At 38.9% G+C, this 20,476-nt stretch overlaps 1 pseudogene across 1 annotated transcript; it reads left to right on the plus strand.

The window, feature by feature from the left end:
* The first annotated feature begins 7,444 nt into the window (after positions 1 to 7,444).
* Positions 7,445 to 9,020, plus strand: LOC148035874 (uncharacterized; annotated as a pseudogene). Its single transcript, XR_015690985.1, has 2 exons — positions 7,445 to 8,148; positions 8,244 to 9,020. The product of XR_015690985.1 is annotated as an uncharacterized LOC148035874 (transcript).
* The last annotated feature ends 11,456 nt before the right edge of the window (positions 9,021 to 20,476 follow it).

Consider the following 20,476-nt stretch of genomic DNA (forward strand, 5'->3'; position numbering starts at 1 on the left):
GGGCCGACAGAACAACTCATAGTGCTGTTACAGGATATATGCCTGCAGAGTTGATGTATGGTGGAAAACCTATCATGCCGATAGAAGAGATGATAGTCACATGGAGTGTGCTACCTTGGGAGGAGGAGTCGAATCAAAAGGAGTTGTTGGCCTTACGCACTAGACAGTTGGAAAGAAAATCAAAAGACATAGAGGCAGTAACTGCAAAGTTAAGGGCTGTAAGGATACATAACAAGAAATAGTTTGACAAAAGACATAGATTGGGATCAAGAACCATACAAGATGGGGATTGGGTATTGGTTTATGATAGCAGTTTAGATAACCAGCATTGTGCCATGCGTAAAGTTTCCAAAAGATGGTTTGGACCTTATGTGGTAAGACAGGTGTTTGATAATGCTACTTATGCATTAAATGAGATGGATGGGACAACCATAAAGCTTCCGGTAGCAGGGAAAAGAATCAAATTATTCAAAAGTCGGGAATATACTACCTATGAGTTGCCAGAATTGGAAGAAAATAGTGGCCATGATACAGGGGCTAGCCAGCAAGATATGGAAGATTGCAAATGATATGGTTGCAGAGGATGAGGACTCAAAATTCGGTGACAACTAGGATTTTGGCACATACCGGAGGATGTGCAGATTCAGAGGGGGTGGATGTCATGATGTTATGAGGACACAATGTAAAAAAGTATGGAATGCATCATCATCCGACTTCTTTATTGATCTAGAGAGTCAATGTGATCTGAGCCATTAGTACTAGTGTGAGTTGCATGGATTATCTGAAAATACTAGATTTTTGGATAATTTAAGCCTATATTTGATATTATTTATTGTAAAACTATGAAAAAGTTAGAAAATCTTCTAGATTAGGATGGCATGCAAAAAGCAAGTTGCTTTTTCAACCAGTTATAGGAGATTTTTCATAAAAAAGACAGATTGACAAAATCATGGATGTCACGATCGCTGTAAATAGGCTGAAAACTATAGATTGAACTAAAAGAAGAAGAAGGAGTGATCTGGGAGATCTGTGATCAGGTGTCCTCAGGTCTTACCCCCCTTTCAAAACCAAGGAAGCCATCAGATTTGGGTTCCGAGCAGCAGAGAAAGAGCTGATTTTTCTGATCCATATTTTTGGTCTACGAAGGAGCTCCAGGAGAACTAATGCCTGGAGATTGCTTCTGAGTAGTGCAAAGATTCCAGGTTCTTTCAATACATATTGATTCAATTCATTGTGATTTTTTTTGGTCGTGTTTAACACTTGGGTATTCTCTATCTTCTCTTCCATCCATTATCTCTACTTCCTTCTACTTCTGATCCTCGGTGGATTCGACCTTTCGACAAAAACCCCTCCGACATTGGTGAACTCAACGTGAAAGGTCTTCAGAAGAAGGAAAGATAAGATGCGAGAATCTTCGAATACATTCTCCAGTGATGTTTTGCAAGAGTTGGTGCAAAATATGAATATGCTTATGGAGGTACAACAATAACAGGTGATGCAAGCTTTAGCTCAAACAGAAAGTGTTGTGATGAATGCTTTGCAAGCAGTTGAGCATGAGGTGAAGTTATTCAATGGCAAGAATGTATCTGCATATGTACATACCTATACTCAGAAGATGGAATTCTTTGGAGTGTCTCAATCTGCATGGAGCCGGTATTTTTTACGTGTTACTATTCATGAACTGAAAGCATGGATTACTGAATTATACTTGCAGATCCAGACTGGGTAGCCTTCAAGAAGACACTCAGGGAAGAATTTTACATTGAGGACACCAGTTTGATTACGCGCAAGACTTTTCAAGAGTGGGTTATACAACCCAATAAGGGTCTTGTGGCTACAGAATTGTTAAGAGAATTTGAAAGTCGATTTGAGCAGTTGGATCTCGCAGGACAACAAGCTTTTGCAAGTTAAAAAATTGAATTGTTTCTATAGGCAGCTGATCCTAAACTTCAGGAGAAGCTTGATGATTTGCTAGAGGATCAGACTACAAAGACAGGTTTGAAAACAAAGTGGAGACATGTCAAGGAAGCTCTTACTGCGCTTGTGAAGAAGCATAGAAGAAGAGAAAGATTGCATGTCTCTAGCTTACCCACTATTACAGGCAAAACAGTTGAAGTATCCAGTAAGCTACCCACTTCTGTGGCTAACCCTATGGCTGTACGTGCTATTGTTCCCTATGTTAGGCAAGATGTCTTGGATGAATTGGTCAAAGGGATGCAGGATATTCAATTGAAGGTTGCAAAATTGGACAAAAATGGAAAAGAGGAAAGGGGACGGTCGGGCAGTAGCCCCTAAGCCTGGAAAAAGATGTATGTGGTGTGACAGTTTGCAGCACGAGAGAGGATTGTGCTGCCTATCAGGAGGCCTTGGCATGACAGCTTATCTTTTGGAAAGATGGCAAGATCCATGCACAAGAAACGGGATTGCCTCTTGCTTTGAATTTTGGAAAGGGAGGTATGTAGAAGTTGTTGGAAGACTTGGCTGTCCAAAATGCTTATGCGGTAGTACATGCTTCTACTTTTGGTTTACAGTTGGATAGAATGCATGGCCAAGTGATGGTTGGTCCAAAGGCTGAAATATGGACACATGCTTTACATGCAGCTGAAAAGAGAAAGGTCACTGATAGTGAAATGTCTCATGCAGGGCAAGACATTCGTGGCATAACTGGTTGGGAATCACCGGTAGATGCATATTCAGTGTATGCATATTTAGCAAAGGTACAAAACACAGATGTACTTATGGAAGAAAAATGAAAAAGAGATGAAGATATTGCAGGGACATCTAAAAGAATGACAAGAAGAAGTGTGGATCAGCCTAAAGCTGCAAATTAGTCACCTCCCGAGCATGTTATGGAAGAGGTTAGCAGAAAAAATGGGATAACAAACGAGAGGGCAAAAAGAAGGGCAAGCGACCAAGATATAGGTTGCAATCTGACATTGAGACAAGCACAAATCTTAAGAAGGTTCTTGAAGAATGGATCTTAAACAGTCGGGTGGAATTTACCTTGGGAGAGGTGCTTGGCATTGCCAAGAGAGAATTTCATGATGAGATCATTGACATAATTTAAAGGAAAAGTCAATTTCTTGGTGATACCACTAGTGCATTGCTGCAATTTGAAGAGGAAACTAGTTTGTTGGGTATTCAGGTTGAATATGAGCATGAAGTAAGTACTGGATTATCTATGCAAGATACTACTAATTAGTGGATAGCATGTGGAAAAGAGAAGAAAGTGGCTGAAAATGCATTGTCTTGTAGCAATATGCATGGTGGAGTAAGGCAAATGCAACAATATGGAGAAGAGACTCTAGGATTTATTCCTCGAAGTCACTACAAAATAAATCATTGGACTAGAGCTACCACTGAAACGATAGTGAAAATAGGGGAAGGTGAAACTCTTGTGTTGCTTTACTTGACCATGGGTTTGAGATAAATGTCATCCAATGGGGATTGTATGAAAATGGTGCATGGCCTGTGGACACTGATCATGGTTGGCATATGGTGGATGCAAATAATTCTTCAGGGGAGCTCAATGTTGCATGTCATAATGTAAAAGTGACGATTGGCGATGTATAGGAAGAGCAACACTTCTTTGTGCAAGATAATTCCTCATATGCAGTTATTTTGGGACAGCCCTATATTACAAGTGTGCGTATGGAAACAAAGGTGCTTGATGATGGTTCTATCAAGATTGTGGGACAGAAGGAAGGAGTCTCACTTGTAGCTTTCTTGCTTGCACAATGGGAGAATACACACACAGGTGGAGGATGAAAACAGTTTTCCTCTTCTTAGTTGTGTAAGCCAAAAAGAACTCTAGTACATAGAAATAGAAGAACCCTATATATGGGTCTCAAACCAAACTCAACTAACTAAGGTGGCATACTAACTGAGCCACGAACTAGAGTAGATAAGGATAGCTGTCATCTAGCTATTATTCATAGGCGGTATAGGAACCGCATGTGCAACTGACAAGTCGGTGACATAAATGCACAACGGTCACCCTGGCATATCACGAGTGGAGCTCGATATCTCAACACTCCCCCTCAAGCTCAATCCCAATTCCTGCACACCAAGCATGTCTCTGAACTTGCGCAGCTTCTGTGCGCCCAATGCCTTCGTGAATATGTCAGCTACCTGATCCCCTGTGCTGACATAAACTAGATAAATAAGTCCTAGTAAAACCCTCTCCCACACATAGTGATAATGCACCTCAATGTGCTTTGTTCTAGCATGATAGATTGGGTTATTTGCCAAGTGTATACTCCTCATGTTGTCACAATAAATGACAACTGGCCCATCTGTAGGCTGATGCATATCATAAAGTAGCTTATGCAACCAAGCTACCTCACATGCATCCATTGCTGTGGCCCTGTATTTAGCCTCTGTGCTTGACAAGGCAACTCTAGGTTGTCTCTTGCTGCTCCAAGTGACTGCAGCACTCCCAAAAGAGAACACATATCCACTGGTAGATCATCTATCAGAAATACTACCAGCTCAATCAGCATCAGTGTATCCATACAACTGTATCTGAACCCTAGTCTCATAAAGTAGTCCATACTGCAATGTGGACTTCACATACCTGAGTATGCGTCTAGCCGCATCCAAATGCGGTTTCCTTGGAGCTTGCATAAACTGACTTACCAATCCAACAGCATAGCTCAAATCTGGCGTGGTAATAGTCATATAAATCAAACTTCCTACTATGCGTCTGTACATAGTAAGGTCTTCCAGAAGCTCACCTGCATCTGCGCTCAGCTTCACATTCTGCTCCAAAGGAACTGAAATAGGCTTACAACCTATCATCCCATATTTGGATAGCATGTCCAATCCATACTGCCTCTACAAGAGCCGTATCCCACTTGGTGATCTAATCACCTCAATGCCCAAGAAATAACGTAGCTCTCCCAAATCCTTCATCTCAAACTTCAACTTCAATAGCATTTTCACATGAAGGATATCTTCATCACTATCACCTGTCATAATCAAATCATCAACATAAATGACAAGTAGCATAATACATTTCTCTATTTTTCTCACATAAAGTGAGAAATCTGCCCTGGAAATCTGAAAGCCAATAGTGACAAGATACTGTCCTATCTTGTCAGACCATGCTCTAGGTGCTTGCTTCAAGCCATACAAGGCTTTCTTCAACATGCAAACAAACTCAGGATGAACAGCATGCACATAACCTGGTGGCTGCTCCATATAGACCTCTTCTTGCAAATCACCATGCAAGAAAGCATTCTTTACATCCATCTGATGTAAAGACCATTCCTTTGATATAGGCATAGCAATGACTGCTCTTACGCTTGCCATCCTTGCAACCGGACTGAATGTTTCTTCATAATCAATGCCATATATTTGTGCATATCCCTTGACTACTAATCTTGCCTTGTATCTGTTCATAGAACCATCTGCATTGTGCTTCACCTTATAAACCCACTTACAACCAATTTCATTCTTATCTTTAGGCAAAGGTACCAATTCCCATGTAGCATTTACTTCCAAGGCATCCATTTCTTCATCCATGGCTTTCTCCCATTTTTCTTTTCCCATGGCTTGTTCAAAAGAAGTGGGTTCTTGTTCCTGTATCACTTTGACCATATATGCATAGTGAATGGCTGTAAATCCATCATATTTCAGCCTATCCATAGGATACCTAGCTCCTATAGACCTACGCAAAGTAGCTTCACTCCCAGATGCTCTCAAAACATCCCTGGTCTTCCTTACTCTAGGTGTAACAATAGAAGGAATACCCAAATCATCATCAATGCTCTGTTTTGAGCCACTCGATTCACCATCCACATAAGAGTGACCTGCATTCACATCAAACACGAGCTGATCTACCTTCTCTTTTCCTTTTCGTGATACTTGCATACCACTATCTGCATTGCTTTGAGAAGATTCTCCTGATCTCAATCTGCCTGTCCATGGTAAAGAATGTGAGCCACTGCTAGAGGATACTCTAGGTCCACTAATATTTTGTGACTGCTGCTGTGAATTCTGTGTAGCATTACCATTTTGTGCATCTACATCATCAATCACATTTACTGGTTTATACCAGCTACTCATCTCATAAGAAACAACATCTTTGCTCACTGTAAACTTACGAGTAGAAGGGTTATAGCACCTATACCCTTTTTGCTGCAGAGAATAACTAATAAAGATGCACTTCTCAACTTTTGGATCTAAGTTGGATCTCAACTCATCTGGCACATGAACATAGGCAATGCAACCAAAAATCTTCAAATGAGAAATATCTGGTTTCCTACCAGTATACCTCTCCTCTGGAGTCATCCCATGTATTGCTGCAGTGGGAGTCCTGTTCATTATGTAGACTGCTGTAGCAACTGCTTCAGCCCAGTAAAAAACTGGCAAGTCTTTTTTGTTGAGCATGGCACGAGATACCTCTCCAATAGGCCTGTTTTTCCTTTCTGCGATTCCATTTTGTTGTGGGGTATGACTGCATGAATATTGTTGCTTTATGCCATGCTCCTGTAGGAACCTTGCAAACTCATTTGAGAGGTACTCTCCCCCTCCATCTGACCTTAGGCATTTTATTTGCAGGCCTGTTTCTTTTTCAACAATAGCTTTAAGAGTTTTGAAATGCCCAAAAACTTCACTTTTCTTTTTCATAAAATACACCCAAACTTTTCTGCTATAGTCATCAATAAAATTGACAAAATAATGACAGCCTACAAGAGATGCAGCTTTAGTAGTCCACACATCAGAGTGGATTACTTCCAGTGGCTTCTTACTCTCTTGAACATGTCTAGGAAATGGTTTCCTTGCCTGTTTTCCAAACTAACAGGCTTCACATACCTTATGCATTTCTGCAACCTTGAACTTAGGCAACCCTGCAACAATATTTTGGGCTTGCATTGATTTAAGTCGCTGTACATTAACATGGCCAATGCGTTTATGCCAGATATCAATATCTGCAACTACACCGGTCCCATGTGCAAACATTGCTGCACTCAATTCAGGCATGTCTGCTTCCAACGTAAACATTCTGCCCTTCTTCTTTCCTTTTGCTATCAAGTGACCTTTATTTTTCATATCCTCAACAAAGCATCCATGAGAATTAAATTTGACCTGCAAGCCCTGCTCAACCATTTGACCAATAGAAACCAGGTTCTTGGTGATATTCAGGACATGAAATACATCCGACATGTATTTCTTTTTCCCATCCTGCATAGACAAAGGAATTTTTCCAATCTGCACAATAGGATGTGCAGTATCATCACCATTCTCCACAAATCCTCGTTTTTCCATTTTCCTTGCATCCTGCATCCATTCTGCATGACCTGTCATGTGGTTTGATGCACCTGAGTCATAACACACATCGTTGCTTTCTTCTGCACTTGTCATAGAATTGGTCAGGTGCTGCACCATAAACAAATGCTCATTTCTGTCATCACCCTATCTACTAGAAGGTGCATAATTCCCTTGTTGCAATTTTCCATTCATGATGTCATTCTGCTTTTTATAGCAGTCTTTAGCCATATGACCTATTTTACCACAGTAGTAGCATTCAACATTGCTGTTTGCATTTTGGCCTCTTTGCCATCCACCACGACCTCTTTGGCTCCCCCTGCCTCTAGAGTTACCACGTCCTCCTCCATAGGACTGGTTTTCTTCAGTTTGCTGCACATTTTGATTTCTACCACGGCCTCCAGATCAGCCTCCTCTACCTCTGCCTCTACCTCTTCCAGCATTTGAGTAGAAGACAACTTCTTTTGATCCATCAACAACAACATATCTTATGCCTTTGTACAAGACAATAATGAGCAAAGACCCATGGATCGTGATGAGGCGGATGCTAATAAGTTGGACACTTATAGTTATTGGATTATATCAAGGCCTCAGCCAATTAATGCAACAAAGATATATATTCAAAGTAATACTACACATTGTCTAGCAACCAAGCATTTATACACCACGAGAAATGCTAGAATATTAGTTGATTTTTATGCGAAAATATGCATTGAGCTTTCATGAATGACAAATATGGAATCACATAATGTTATGAAGAATGCCCCTTATGTTGAGAAACTTCAACCATCAAGAGATCAATGGCTAGCATTTGGTTCTCCACCAAAACCCCAACAAGGGCTTTCTAAGACAAGCTCTCAAAGAGTACCATAGCAGGTAATCACATATAAGCTTACCTTCCCTTTTTGTGAAGATTAGTGTGTTGCTTTTTCTTTTGTTCTCTGCTCACTATTTTGATCTTTTTTTTGCAGAGATTTGTGGCATACATTGGAGAAAATTGTGCATCTAGAGATTTCCATATGATTGTTAGCTCCCAAGAAATATTTGATAGTTGGATCAAAATCATGAATAGATACTCTAGAGGTGAGCTTAAATCCCAAGAGGAGAGTTCGAGAAAAAATGGAAGGCAACCTTCTCTTGCTGCATTTCGTTGTCTTATGAGTTTAAAGGATGGAGACATCCTTACACTACAAGAGGAGATCAATGAAGGTCATATCCTTTTTCTTGGAAACAAATGGGATAAGGAAGATATGATTGACATGGAAACAAGGGCTAAGAAAATCAAGCAAGATAGGGTCCTACAGGAGGAATTAATCACTATTTTCAATGCCTCAGTTCTTGAATGTAGCCCTGTGATGAAGACTTGGGGAGAGGTTATTGATAATTATGATATCAATGATGAAGTCTACACAAAGATTTTAGGCATTTGCAATGATTAGGTATCAAAGAAGCTCACACGTGGAGCTGATGTAGGGTCCCTACCAAATGGAGAAAAAGATAATGTGAACTTCCTAATTGGAAAATAATAAAATCCTCTTCAATCATCCACTACTTTCCCTTGGCATGTATATGTTGTCGGATGCAATCTAGAAACCTTTGATCTTATACATAATGTTTACAGAGATCCAATTACCATTGGGGTTGTTGTTCTAGATGCAGCACATGGGGTTGAGGGAATGAAATGGGACTCTATAAAGTTTGGAAAGGTTGTATCCACTCTACTACAAATGACATGTGAACCTAAATGATTCATGTTGTTATCATTTCTTGATCGAAAGAAAATGGTAGCTTTGGAAAATGCTCTTGAAAGCATTTCTTGCAAGTATCACATGCTAGTTGGTAGTGTTGACTTCCTACCAATGGATAGAACCTTTGCTTTTTTATCTATAGATTATTTGTGGTTTTGACATTAGTAACCATGGAGAAAATCTTCATCAATTTTGAGCGATATATAAACAATGTCAACAAGCCTTCCATTTTGAACTTTGAAGACTTGGACAAGGAGTGCAATGATGAAGATCTTGATGAAGAACAAAAGATTGCAAAGGCAGTTTTGAGAAACAAAATGAAAGTTACAGAAAATAAAATCAAAGCATTCAGTGATGCTCATGAGGTTGTATTTGATGTATATGCAAGTGGACTTGTATCTAAGGTGGCATTGGTAAATCATATGAAGACTATTGCAATGGTTTGCAACACTCAAGAGCAAAGAGAGGTTGAAGCACAATTGTGGAGGGTCGATGAGAGTACCAAACAAAATTCAAACTCCCAAGAGGTTCCTCCTACTGAAGGTAAAGTTCTTGAAGTACAACCCGAGGGCATAGAAGAATCAAGCCAAGATATAGCAAGAAATTAAAGGCTACATTAGGTGTTTAAACTCTGTTCATTCTCCTTTCATCAAGGAAGACACATTGATGTAATTTTGATTTTTTTCTTAAGAAGTTACTTCCATTAGCATTTGCAATATTTTCTTTCTTTGGTGATATTACTTAAATAAACTATGTCTTTAGTTTTTAAATTTTTTACAAAAGGTACCAAGCATGTTTAGTTTAAAAAATCTATTTAGGTAAATATTTTATGAATATAGTATTAAAGAGCTCATTAAAATTTATCATCATTTGTAAGGATAACTGTTCAATTGTAATCTAATGTGTAAGAATACTTATCATAATGAAAATTTTAAGCTAGCTATTCAAAATTTACTTAAGTCTATTTTATATCTTATTTCAATTAAACTCTTATATTTATTGTCTAATGATCTTGTCATGTTAGTTTTGGTTAGATTTGTCCACATGGTCAAATCTCTTATAACCTCTTTTACTACATCACTAGTGTATGTCTATGCATGTACCTTAGAATAAGAGAGCCAACAATATATTACACACCCCAAAAAAGATTCATTGCACCTCCCAAAGAAGTTTTACCTTAGCAGCAAATATTGCAATAAAGATTTGACCTCCAATGTATCTTTTGCGATGTGTATATGGAATATTAAGGTAAAATCCTTGTTACAATTCATGAGTTTAAATATCTATGGGATATAACTACTCAAAAATAGAATGGTTAGTCCTTAAGAAGAAACTATGAAAAATTATCCAAATAGAGTATAACTTATCTCAATCAAATTATAATGTGTCACTTATATGTGACATAGTTTTGGTCACATGGCCAAAAGTATCATGTTTAAATTTTCTTTTAATAATTAGGACTAATAAACACCTTCTTTGTACATGCCATTTTGAAGGCCTTTTAAAAACAGAGTATGTTTAATATTATAATGATAAGAAAATTTGTGCAATTAATTACAAGATTCTACTGTTAGTATCCCAAGTATACTTATGATAAGCAATAAAAAGTAGGTATGGAGAAATGAATTTTAAATTAGAATAGATTTTACTTCAAAGAAATCATCATATATATTTTTTTCACCTCATGATATTACTCTTGGTTAGCTTTGTCCACATGGTCGAATGTCTCTTTTCTTATGACATCCCTTATTAAGTAGTACCTATCTGTTGAGATGGCAAGCTCAACATGTGTGGTCATTGATGATGGACTGCTTGGCTAGATGAGTCTGCACCTCTACACTTAGCACGTTGATGGTCATTATGATACTCACATGGCCACTGAATCGTCACTTATTATATTTAGTTTGTTACACCTACCTACAGCTAGCAAATATATAGTGCCAGTCGATTAGTGTAGTCGGTTATGCAGTGTTTGACTTAGAAGGCCACTTTCTTTTATGTTGTATCTTATCTATACTTTGTGTACATTGTATAGCGTGTGAAAGAAGAAGAAGAAACTAGCAAGAAAACGTTTTGATCTCCATCTCTCTTCTTGTGTTCTTGAGTGAGCTTCCTCTTGTGTATACAATGTGTGTTTAGCGCAGCAGCTCAAGCAAGTCCCCCCACCATGCGATTATTGACATGGTATCAAAGCCATGCCACTAAGAGAGACTGATTTTGAAGGCTGAAGTGAAGGAGAAGAAGCAAGGTTTGAGCAAGCAAGCAATGGGTAAGAATCTCTCTCATTCTTCCACTCTCTCTCTTGGATAGTGCTTGTAGAGGCACCGGAAGTAGGGTCGAGCAAAAATCTCAGATTGGTGTGAGATTTGGTGTTCAAGAAGATCACTGTATATTCTGTAAATTAAGTCTTGTAGGGTTTCGCTGTAGTTATTTTGGGCATCTGAGGCCATTTCAGGCCCCGTTTTAGAACCGCAAGGTTGCGGACAACAGTTTCAAGGTACACTGTGATTTCAGCTGTATTGACCGAAAGTGGATGTGCAGGTTACAGATTGCGAATCTGTAATTTTTGAGGTGTTTGCAGGAAGGAAAGATAAGCTTTATCTACAAACAGGTCACAGATTACATGTACTATTGAGAAATCAGTGAAAAAGGTTGCTTGGTGTATTGTTATGCACGTGTTGTGAAAGATTGTAGAAGACTAGCTTGCTGTGTTATATCCTTGTTTGTGATAATGGTAGAGAATAGTGGAAATCCCATTATTGAGAAGCTTGACAAGAACAACTACCCTTCATGGAAGTTTCGTGTGACGAACTTCCTCATTGGAAAGGGTCTTTATGAGTTTGTTTCAGGTGAAGAAAAGGAGTCAGAGGTGTGTATCCCTACGACAACAGATGAGTTAAAAGCATGGAAAGAGTGGAATGTAAAAGAAAAAAAGGTGATGTACTGACTATCTACAATCATTGATAATACTAAGCTGAGACATATCAGGAATGCAGAAACTTCACATGTAGCTTGGATAATTTTTAAGAGCATGTTTTTAGTAAATACAAAGGCACGAAAGATTCAACTCAAGCAAGAGTTGAATGCCTTGAAGAAAGGGAAAATGTCTATCAATGAGTATGCATTGAAGGTGAGGAGCATTGTAGATGCTTTAGTAGCGATTGATGCAATGCTGGATGATGATGGTTTGGTTTCATCCACTCTGAGTGGCCTTAACAATGAGAAGGCATGAAAATCATTTGTTACTTTAGTATATGTACGAAAGCTTTCAGATTTTGATGAGTTGATCTCTCTTATGTTTACTGAAGAGATCAATATACAAGGTGGTTCGTCTGAAAGAAATGGTGAACAAGTCCAAGTATTTTACTCGAGTTCAGGAAGGGGATGTGGTAGATCCTCTTCGAGAGGCTGTGGTATGGGACATGCTAGCGATAACCAGCAAAATAGGTTCAATCAACAGTTTGGTAAAATGCAGGAATCTGAAGTTAGAGGAAACTTTAGAGACAAGGGGAGCTCTAGAGGAAGAGGTGGATGGCAAAACAGAGGTTCTCGAAATTTTGCTATTGTTTGACATTATTATGGCAAAACATATTGCAGCCAATTTTTATGCTAAGAAGGATGATATTCCCAATGGTAAATTGTAGCAATGAAACTATACATCGCCTTCACGACAGAATGAAGACAAAAATGAGCATCTCTTTATTATGCAGCATATGATGAATGCACTTACAGGAAAGGGGACACATGATGATGTATGGTATGCCGATTCAGGTGCATCTAATCATATGACTAGTCATGTTGAATGGTTTGGAGAGATGCATGACTTACAAAACCCATGTTATGTGCGTCTAGACGGGTGATGATTTATGCCACCCAATTTCACACATTGGAAAGGTTCCCTTGTCCTTTTATGATGGCCAGATAAAGAGTCTAACAGATGTATTACATGTGCCATTACAAAAAATCTAGTGTCTATTGGCCAAATGGTAGAGCAGGGGTTGCAGGTCCGATTCAATGCAAAAGGTTGTTTTATAGAAGATTTTAATGATAAGTGGTTGGTCGCAAAAGGAAGTAGAGTTGACCAAATGTTCACTTTAGATGCTGGAATTCGGAGTCCTAGTGGACTAGAAACATCATCTGGTAATAAACCTATAGTGAGCCCTTAGTCTGGGAAACTAAGGAGTAGCCCCACATCTTCAGGTGGATCTATAAGTGTTGCAAGGAAGGACAAATGAAAGAAAAAAGTGCTGGATGGCAATGATGCATCTACTAGTCATTTGGGATTTGATGGAGATTCTAGTGGTTTAGAGAGTTTGGATGATGAGCTTGGCATTCCTTCAGTCAGGACACCAAGTGTACAGAGAGTGCATAGTAATGTAAAGGCTCCATTGAATGATCCGGTGGTACGCAGATCTAGCTGGGTCAGATACCCTATTAAAAGATTTGGTTTTGAAGGTTATCCATTGTTTTGAGAATGCTATTGGTCATGCTCATTGGGATACAGCAATGATGAGGAGATGGCTACATTAGAAGCCAATAAGACTTGGGATTTGATACCCTTACCTAAGGGTAAGAAAGCTATTGGCTATAAGTGGGTTTACAAAGTCAAGCATAATGCATATGGTTCAGTTAGCATGTATAAGGCTAGGCTGGTTGCAAAAGGCTATGCTCAAACATATGGCGTAGATTATAAAGAGACATTCAATCCAGTTGCTAGGATGGCAACTGTTAGGTGTGTGATTGCCTTGGTAGCAGCCAAAGGTTGGATTTTGCAGCAAATGGATGTTAAGAATGCCTTCTTGCATGGTGAATTGCAAGAAGAAGTGTATATGGAGTAGATAGTAGGTTATGAGGATTTAGAGCATCCCACATATGTGTGTAGATTAAATAATGCACTCTATGGGCTGAAGCAAGCACCTAGAGCATGGTCTGACCAGATTGGAGAGTATCTTGTCAATATTGGATTTTGTATTTCTAATGTTGATCACTCACTTTATGTGAGAAAGGGAGATGCATGTTTGGTCATCATAATCATCTATGTGGATGACTTGATTATTACAGGTGGCAGTGACAATGGGATTGCTGAAGTTAAGGACTTCTTGAAGAAGAAGTTTGAGATGAAGGATTTGGGTGAGTTGAGATACTTTCTTTGTATTAAGGTGATCAGATGTGATGATGGTATATGGCTGTCCCAAATGCAGTATGGCTCGGATATGTTATCCAAGTATGGTATGACAGCATGTAAGCCTCTTTTAGTACCATTGGAGAAAAATGTGAAGTTGAGTGTTGACGTTGGGGATGATAGAAGACCCTACTATGTTCAGGAGGATAGTGGGGAGTTTTATTTACATGACTATCACAAGGCCAGACTTCAGCTATGTTGTTGGCCTTGTCAGTCAATTTACACAGATGCCTAGAAAGCCTCATTTGGATGCAGTTAGACGTATATTGAGGTATGTGAAGTCCACTTTACATTATGGACTTTTTCATGAGGCAGGTAAGGACGTACAGGTCTTTGGATACACAGATGAAAATTGGGCTGGTAGCATGTCAGACATAAGATCTACGAGTGGATTCATGTTTTCCCTTGGTAGTGCAGAATTTACATGGAGCATTAAAAAGTAACCTACAGTTGCTTTATCGAGTATAGAGGCTGAGTATAGAGGTGCTACTATGGTAGCATGTGAGGTGGTATGACTGCAGAAGTTATTAGGTTATTTGGACATGCAAGGAGATGGTGGTCCAGTTGCCATTCATTGTGACAACATGAGCAGCATAGAGTTAGCTAGAAATCCAGTGTTCCATGATAGGACAAAACACATTGAGATGCACTACCACTTTGTGAGAGAGAAGGTACTTGCAGGAGATATTGACTTGGTATATGTCAGCACACAGGATCAGATAGCTGACATTTTCACAAAGGCATTGGATGCAGAGAAGCTTCGAAAGTTCCGAAGCTTACATGGAGTTGCAGAGATAGAGTTGAGCTCGAGGGGAGTGTTGAGATGGCAAGCTCAACACGTACGGACATTGATGATGGACCACCTGGCTAGATGAGTCCGCACATCTACACTTAGCACGTTGGTGGTCATTATGATACTCACATGGCCACTGACTCGTCACTTATTATATTTAGTTTGTTACACCTACCTACAAATGGAAAAGATATAGCACCAGTCGATTAGTGTAGTCGGTTATGCACTATTTGACTTAGAAGGCCACTTTCCTTTATGTTGTATCTTATCTATACTTTGTGCACATTGTATAGCATGTGAAAGAAGAAGAAGAAACTAGCAAGAAAAAGTTTTGGCCTCCATCTCTCTTCTTGTGTTCTTGAGTGAGCTTCCTCTTGTGTATACAGTGTGTGTTTGGCGCAGCAGCTCAAGCAAGTCCCCCCACCATGCGATTCTTGACACTATCTATGTATTTGTCAATGTGAAGTTAAATTGCTTTAGTGTTCTATGCTATTTTATAGCTCAAACATTAAGTAGAATGATGAGGAAGTAAATGAATCTAATGTGCTTCTTTTTCTTCTTTGTAACTTTAACTAAGACATCTATGGTTGGATATCTAACAAATTCAACAACACTAGAGTACGATGATGTGATTGATGTGTCCTTGATAAGAAATTAAACACAATTATGTGTAATACTTGATCTCAATGGTCTTCTTTCACAACGATGCTTTGCTAAGTCTAAAAAGTTTCAAAGCTTTCAAATGGGAATGTAATGGCTTGTTCTTCGACCAGGATGTATGGAGTTTCTTGAAGCCTTATGCAAGATTCCAAGTGGGATTTTGGTCAACAGCTTTATATAAGAATGTCATGGGACTTATTAAGTGCTTGGAGATCCATGCAAAAAGGAAGTATCCTTTCTTCATGATTTGGGTCCAAGAACAATGTCATAGACATCGACTCAAAATCATATATAGGCCAGATAAGATGGGAGTAGAAGCAATGTTCAAGCCTCTCAAGTATGTATGGGATCAATATGGAGAAATTTATCAGTATACCAAGACTATTCCCATAGATGATAGTCCTTACAAAGGATGTCCAAATCCTCTTCAGAATTGCATTTATCTAAAAACATTTGATATTGATTGTGGAGACTCTATCTTGATCAAAGAACTTCTACCATACTTGACTCGCTTAAGCAAGTACCATGATGCACATGAAGTCATTAAGTTTGATCGATATGGATAGGAGCCAATTCAATATGGACATGAATTGTGTGCTTAATTCAAGGTTTTCATTGATGAATGGACTAGAGCAGAGAATGATGGTATTTCATCTTCATCATCAGCATCGCACGAGACCATGATTGATAAACATGGTATATATGTTCAACCTTTAATTACTTCTTGCCCTATAATGTGCCCAAAAAATTGTATAGTGTATTGTGCATGTGTCCCTTTTTCCCCTATTAAGTGTATAAGTTTTAAGTTAAGTGAATATACATTTCCCTCATGTAGCCTAGCTTTCTACACATTGTTTATCTATACAAACATCCAAAAGTTAAGGAGAAAGGTTATAGGCTTTAAAAAATACAAAGGACAAACATGTTTGAACTCCTAGGGTACCAAAAGTTTGATTTTTATTGGCTATTGAAACCAACAATCATTAACCAAGGGTCTATATGAGGTCTCAAAGACCAACCATTCCACAACAAGTTAGAGTTGTTCAATATTTTCCAGAAAAAGCATAGCAATGCCTACTTATACACAATTATAAATGCATCTCATTAAGAATCCAAATAAAACTCAAGGAGTTGTGAATTGATTGGAGCCCCAAGAGAAACACCAAGGAAAAGGGAATTTTCTTGCAAGAAAATCTATCTTGTAACATCAACAAGCTTGTTTATTATGTTTCATATGATCACAATGAAGAAAAGAACACGAGGCACAACAAATCTTCATGCAGCATCATGTAGATCTCCCACAAATTTGATAGAATCAACCATATTCTTCAATATCTTCACAAAATCCATCAATAGAACAAAGAAAGCAAAGAAATACACAATCTTTGAATGGAAATACATCACATAGTATTCATCTTCAATATCTTCATAGTCTTCTCTCTCAATCTCTCACATACAATCACTCTGTTTCAGTAGAATTGACTATCTCTGACTCTCTCTCTCTCTCCATCAATAATACATCATATCCTCACTACAATCTCTCATAAATCACTCTCAATAATCCTTCTTAGGTCGTGGATACCCCTCCCAAGAGGTATGTCTGATATGAAGAGTCACCAGAGCCACTACAGTGTCTTTTCATAGCTCACTACTGTCACTTCACTTCAGTCTTCACTTGAGTCTTCAGCAGCTACTTCTTTCACTTCTTTCAGCTCTTTTGCACTTGTATTCACCTCTTTCCAAGGCTAGAAAACTTTCCTAAGCTACACTCTCATCCATTAGAACACATACAGAAGCATACAGAACAGTCACAGTACAGTACCAGAACAGCTACAATATAGAACAAAACAGAATAGAAACAGAAGCTCTACAGAAGACCTACAGAAGGTTACAGAAGGTCATCAAAACCACATAACTCATACTCAAACCATTCCAAACTCTCAAAAACTATTCAATAAGCTTTCACAAGATCTCAATCTTCATCAGTCAATACTCCATCCCTCCTTACAGAAGACAATCAGAACAAAATAGAACAAAACAGAAGCTATACAGAAGGTATACAGAACCAATCAGAACCTATCAGAACCTCATATCTCTACTAATAAACATAATGAACTTCCAAAACACAATCAATATCATCCAAAACACTCTCAAACCACTTCCAAACCAATCATCATCTCATAAAATCAACCATTTAGCTCTCAAAAACAACAAAAATCAGCCAAAAAACAAGTCATTTCAACACTCAACATATCCCCACACTTAATAAGGAAGCGTCCTCATGACCCAGGAAAAGGGAATACAAGTTCATTCAAAAAGCTCAACTTTGATCTTCAATATCTCTTCAAAAACAATCCATCCAACCACGATCCCAACTTATCACCTGTATCTAATATAAAAATACAACGAAAGGAAAACCCTTTATACATTAACACTTCTTATCAAACTAGAAAATCACAACAAACTTGTAAAGAATATAAGAGTTTTCTTCTTCTTCATCTGCATCATCTTCAACTCTCCAACCACGACCCCATCACCACAATTCTCCAAAAATGTAGCTCGCACGAAATCCAATCCAATAGGTTCTTTTTACATAAAATAACTCACAACACAAACACTACACCAACACAACCATCTGAATGACTCCTCCAAAAGAGAGATTTTCATTAAAAAGCATCCACCATACATTGGAAAGGTATCAATGAAGATGATCCCTCTTGAAAGATTGATGATTTCAGAAACGATCCATAGACAAGGATTCATCTACAAATGTTTTGGGAGGATTCTGAAAAAACTGAAGACAGCACATCCTTTCCAACAAGACCAGGTATCTGCTAGGCAAACAAAGGGCATGAAAATACAATATATCTAGCTGCTAGGAAACAATGCTCACATTGACATTCATGCACAACTTTGGAATAGGCTTGGAATCATTATGAGAGTGCCTATGCATATACGCCAAATACCAAGCAAAGTGAGCAGTTAATCTCACTGAAGGATCTGCAGACTGTGAATACTACTGAGCAAAATGAATATAGTTCTGATAAGCTTGACTGGTAGCTGTCCATTCTCCTGGAATTACTGGCCAATTGATCTGAGGTCATGTAAGGGAATCATTCGAGCTCCATCCCCTTCTTCTAGAAATCTGATGATCAAACCCGTCATAGTCACTAACCAACTGAGGTGGTTGAGATATAGAAGTGTTAGGAGAGGGAAGTGGAATAAGGAAAAGTGGATGAAGTAAGGGATAGGCAAAATCATAAAAGGAAGAAAAGTTTAAAGAAGGAGTGGCTGAAATTTGTAGGGAATCAATTAAAAAGGGTGTTAACTGATAAATAGGAAAGGTAGAAGGTACATGAATGGATGGAGAAGGACATGGTGGAGAAGGGGAAAATACTCTATCCTCAATAAAGGAGCAGTATGTAAAAATGGGAATTTGAGGGAAAGATGAAGGTTGGAAAAGAAGGGGTAAAATAGTTGTGGAATTAGATTGACAAAGGGAAAGATATAGATCATATCGGTGAGCCATTTGTTGGTAATACAGAAGGGTAGGAACAGAAGGTCCTAAGAGAGATCGTCTATGATAGGCATCAAAGAAGGTAGAATCAAACGGATTATGTTTTAAAAGATAAGCTAAGAGATCCAGCCTCAGTTGATTAGTACTCTGGGCATAGGTAGGAGCTGTGTTTTGTCTTTGATTCAAGACCACCGAATCAATCATGGTATGCCAGGAATTATCATGACAATCAGCCACTTTGGAGGAGTAACCCTGGAACATGTCAGCTATGCGCAACTCCAAATGGTTAACATACAAAACAGCTTGTAGAACCACATCTCCCACATACCATGCCATATCCACCTCATCTGGAATTAACAAGTCTCCTCGTAGATACATGTATGACATCAACATGGTATCTATCGTGACAGAATCTTCAAACACCATCCTTACTAGCTCTGTCAGCAACTCAGTAGACCAAGCCCCACTCCATCCATCCTCTGGAAGAGGTAAATCCATCGTGGAAAGCTTCACGTAGAAGGCCAACTTCTGTAAGTGGTAGTGGACAAAGAAAGAATGGTCTGGTGGAACATATTCCTGAAACTGCTCAAATGTAGACCATAACAAATCCATTTTGGATTCTAATCTTTCCACTTTATCTTGGAATAGAGGGCACAAGGTAGCCTGTCTCTGAAGAGCAGCCAAGTCCTGCTGTGAGAGAGAAGGAATCAAGGGAACATTAGGGCTTGGAGGAACAGACCGTGACTTGGCCAGTTGATCTTGCAACTGCTTGATTTGGGAGGCTTGTGATTCCACTGTGTCATTAGCAGTCTGTAAGGCTGAAAGTTTGTCATCTAAGAGAGTTTGGAACTCCTGCGCTTCTCTGGACATCCTCTCCTTCTCCTCTGAAAGGCTGGTAACCTCGGATTGAGCCTCTGTTAACTAGATCTTCAAAGAAGAGATCTCATCTCGTTGGGTTGCAACCAGTTGAGTTTGTTGTTCCATCTGCTTAAACAAATCTGCTAGGGTATCCTTAGCAGAAGCTAACTCGGATGTTGCCTTATGCAACTAGTCCTTAGACTGCATGAGTTCTTCATAAAAGGAAGCATACAGCTGTTGAACACAGGCTGTTCAACTCACTGACAATTCAATGGAACTCTGAAAGTCTTTACAGAGGAAAGGAATTGCATCTCCTGAGACTAGACTGTTCAGTGAGGGAACTGATATATCCAATGAACCTTCTTGATGTGCTCTGAACAGGTTATTACAAGTGAGATTGATGCCAGGAGGCATATTCCACGGTGGATTCCGTGAGGTTTTACGGT

The sequence above is a fragment of the Lygodium microphyllum genome, chromosome 5 (genome assembly GCF_053477565.2).
Source record: "Lygodium microphyllum isolate KBCC chromosome 5, Lygodium_microphyllum_v1.1.10, whole genome shotgun sequence".
NCBI classification, from domain to species: Eukaryota; Viridiplantae; Streptophyta; class Polypodiopsida; order Schizaeales; family Lygodiaceae; genus Lygodium; species Lygodium microphyllum.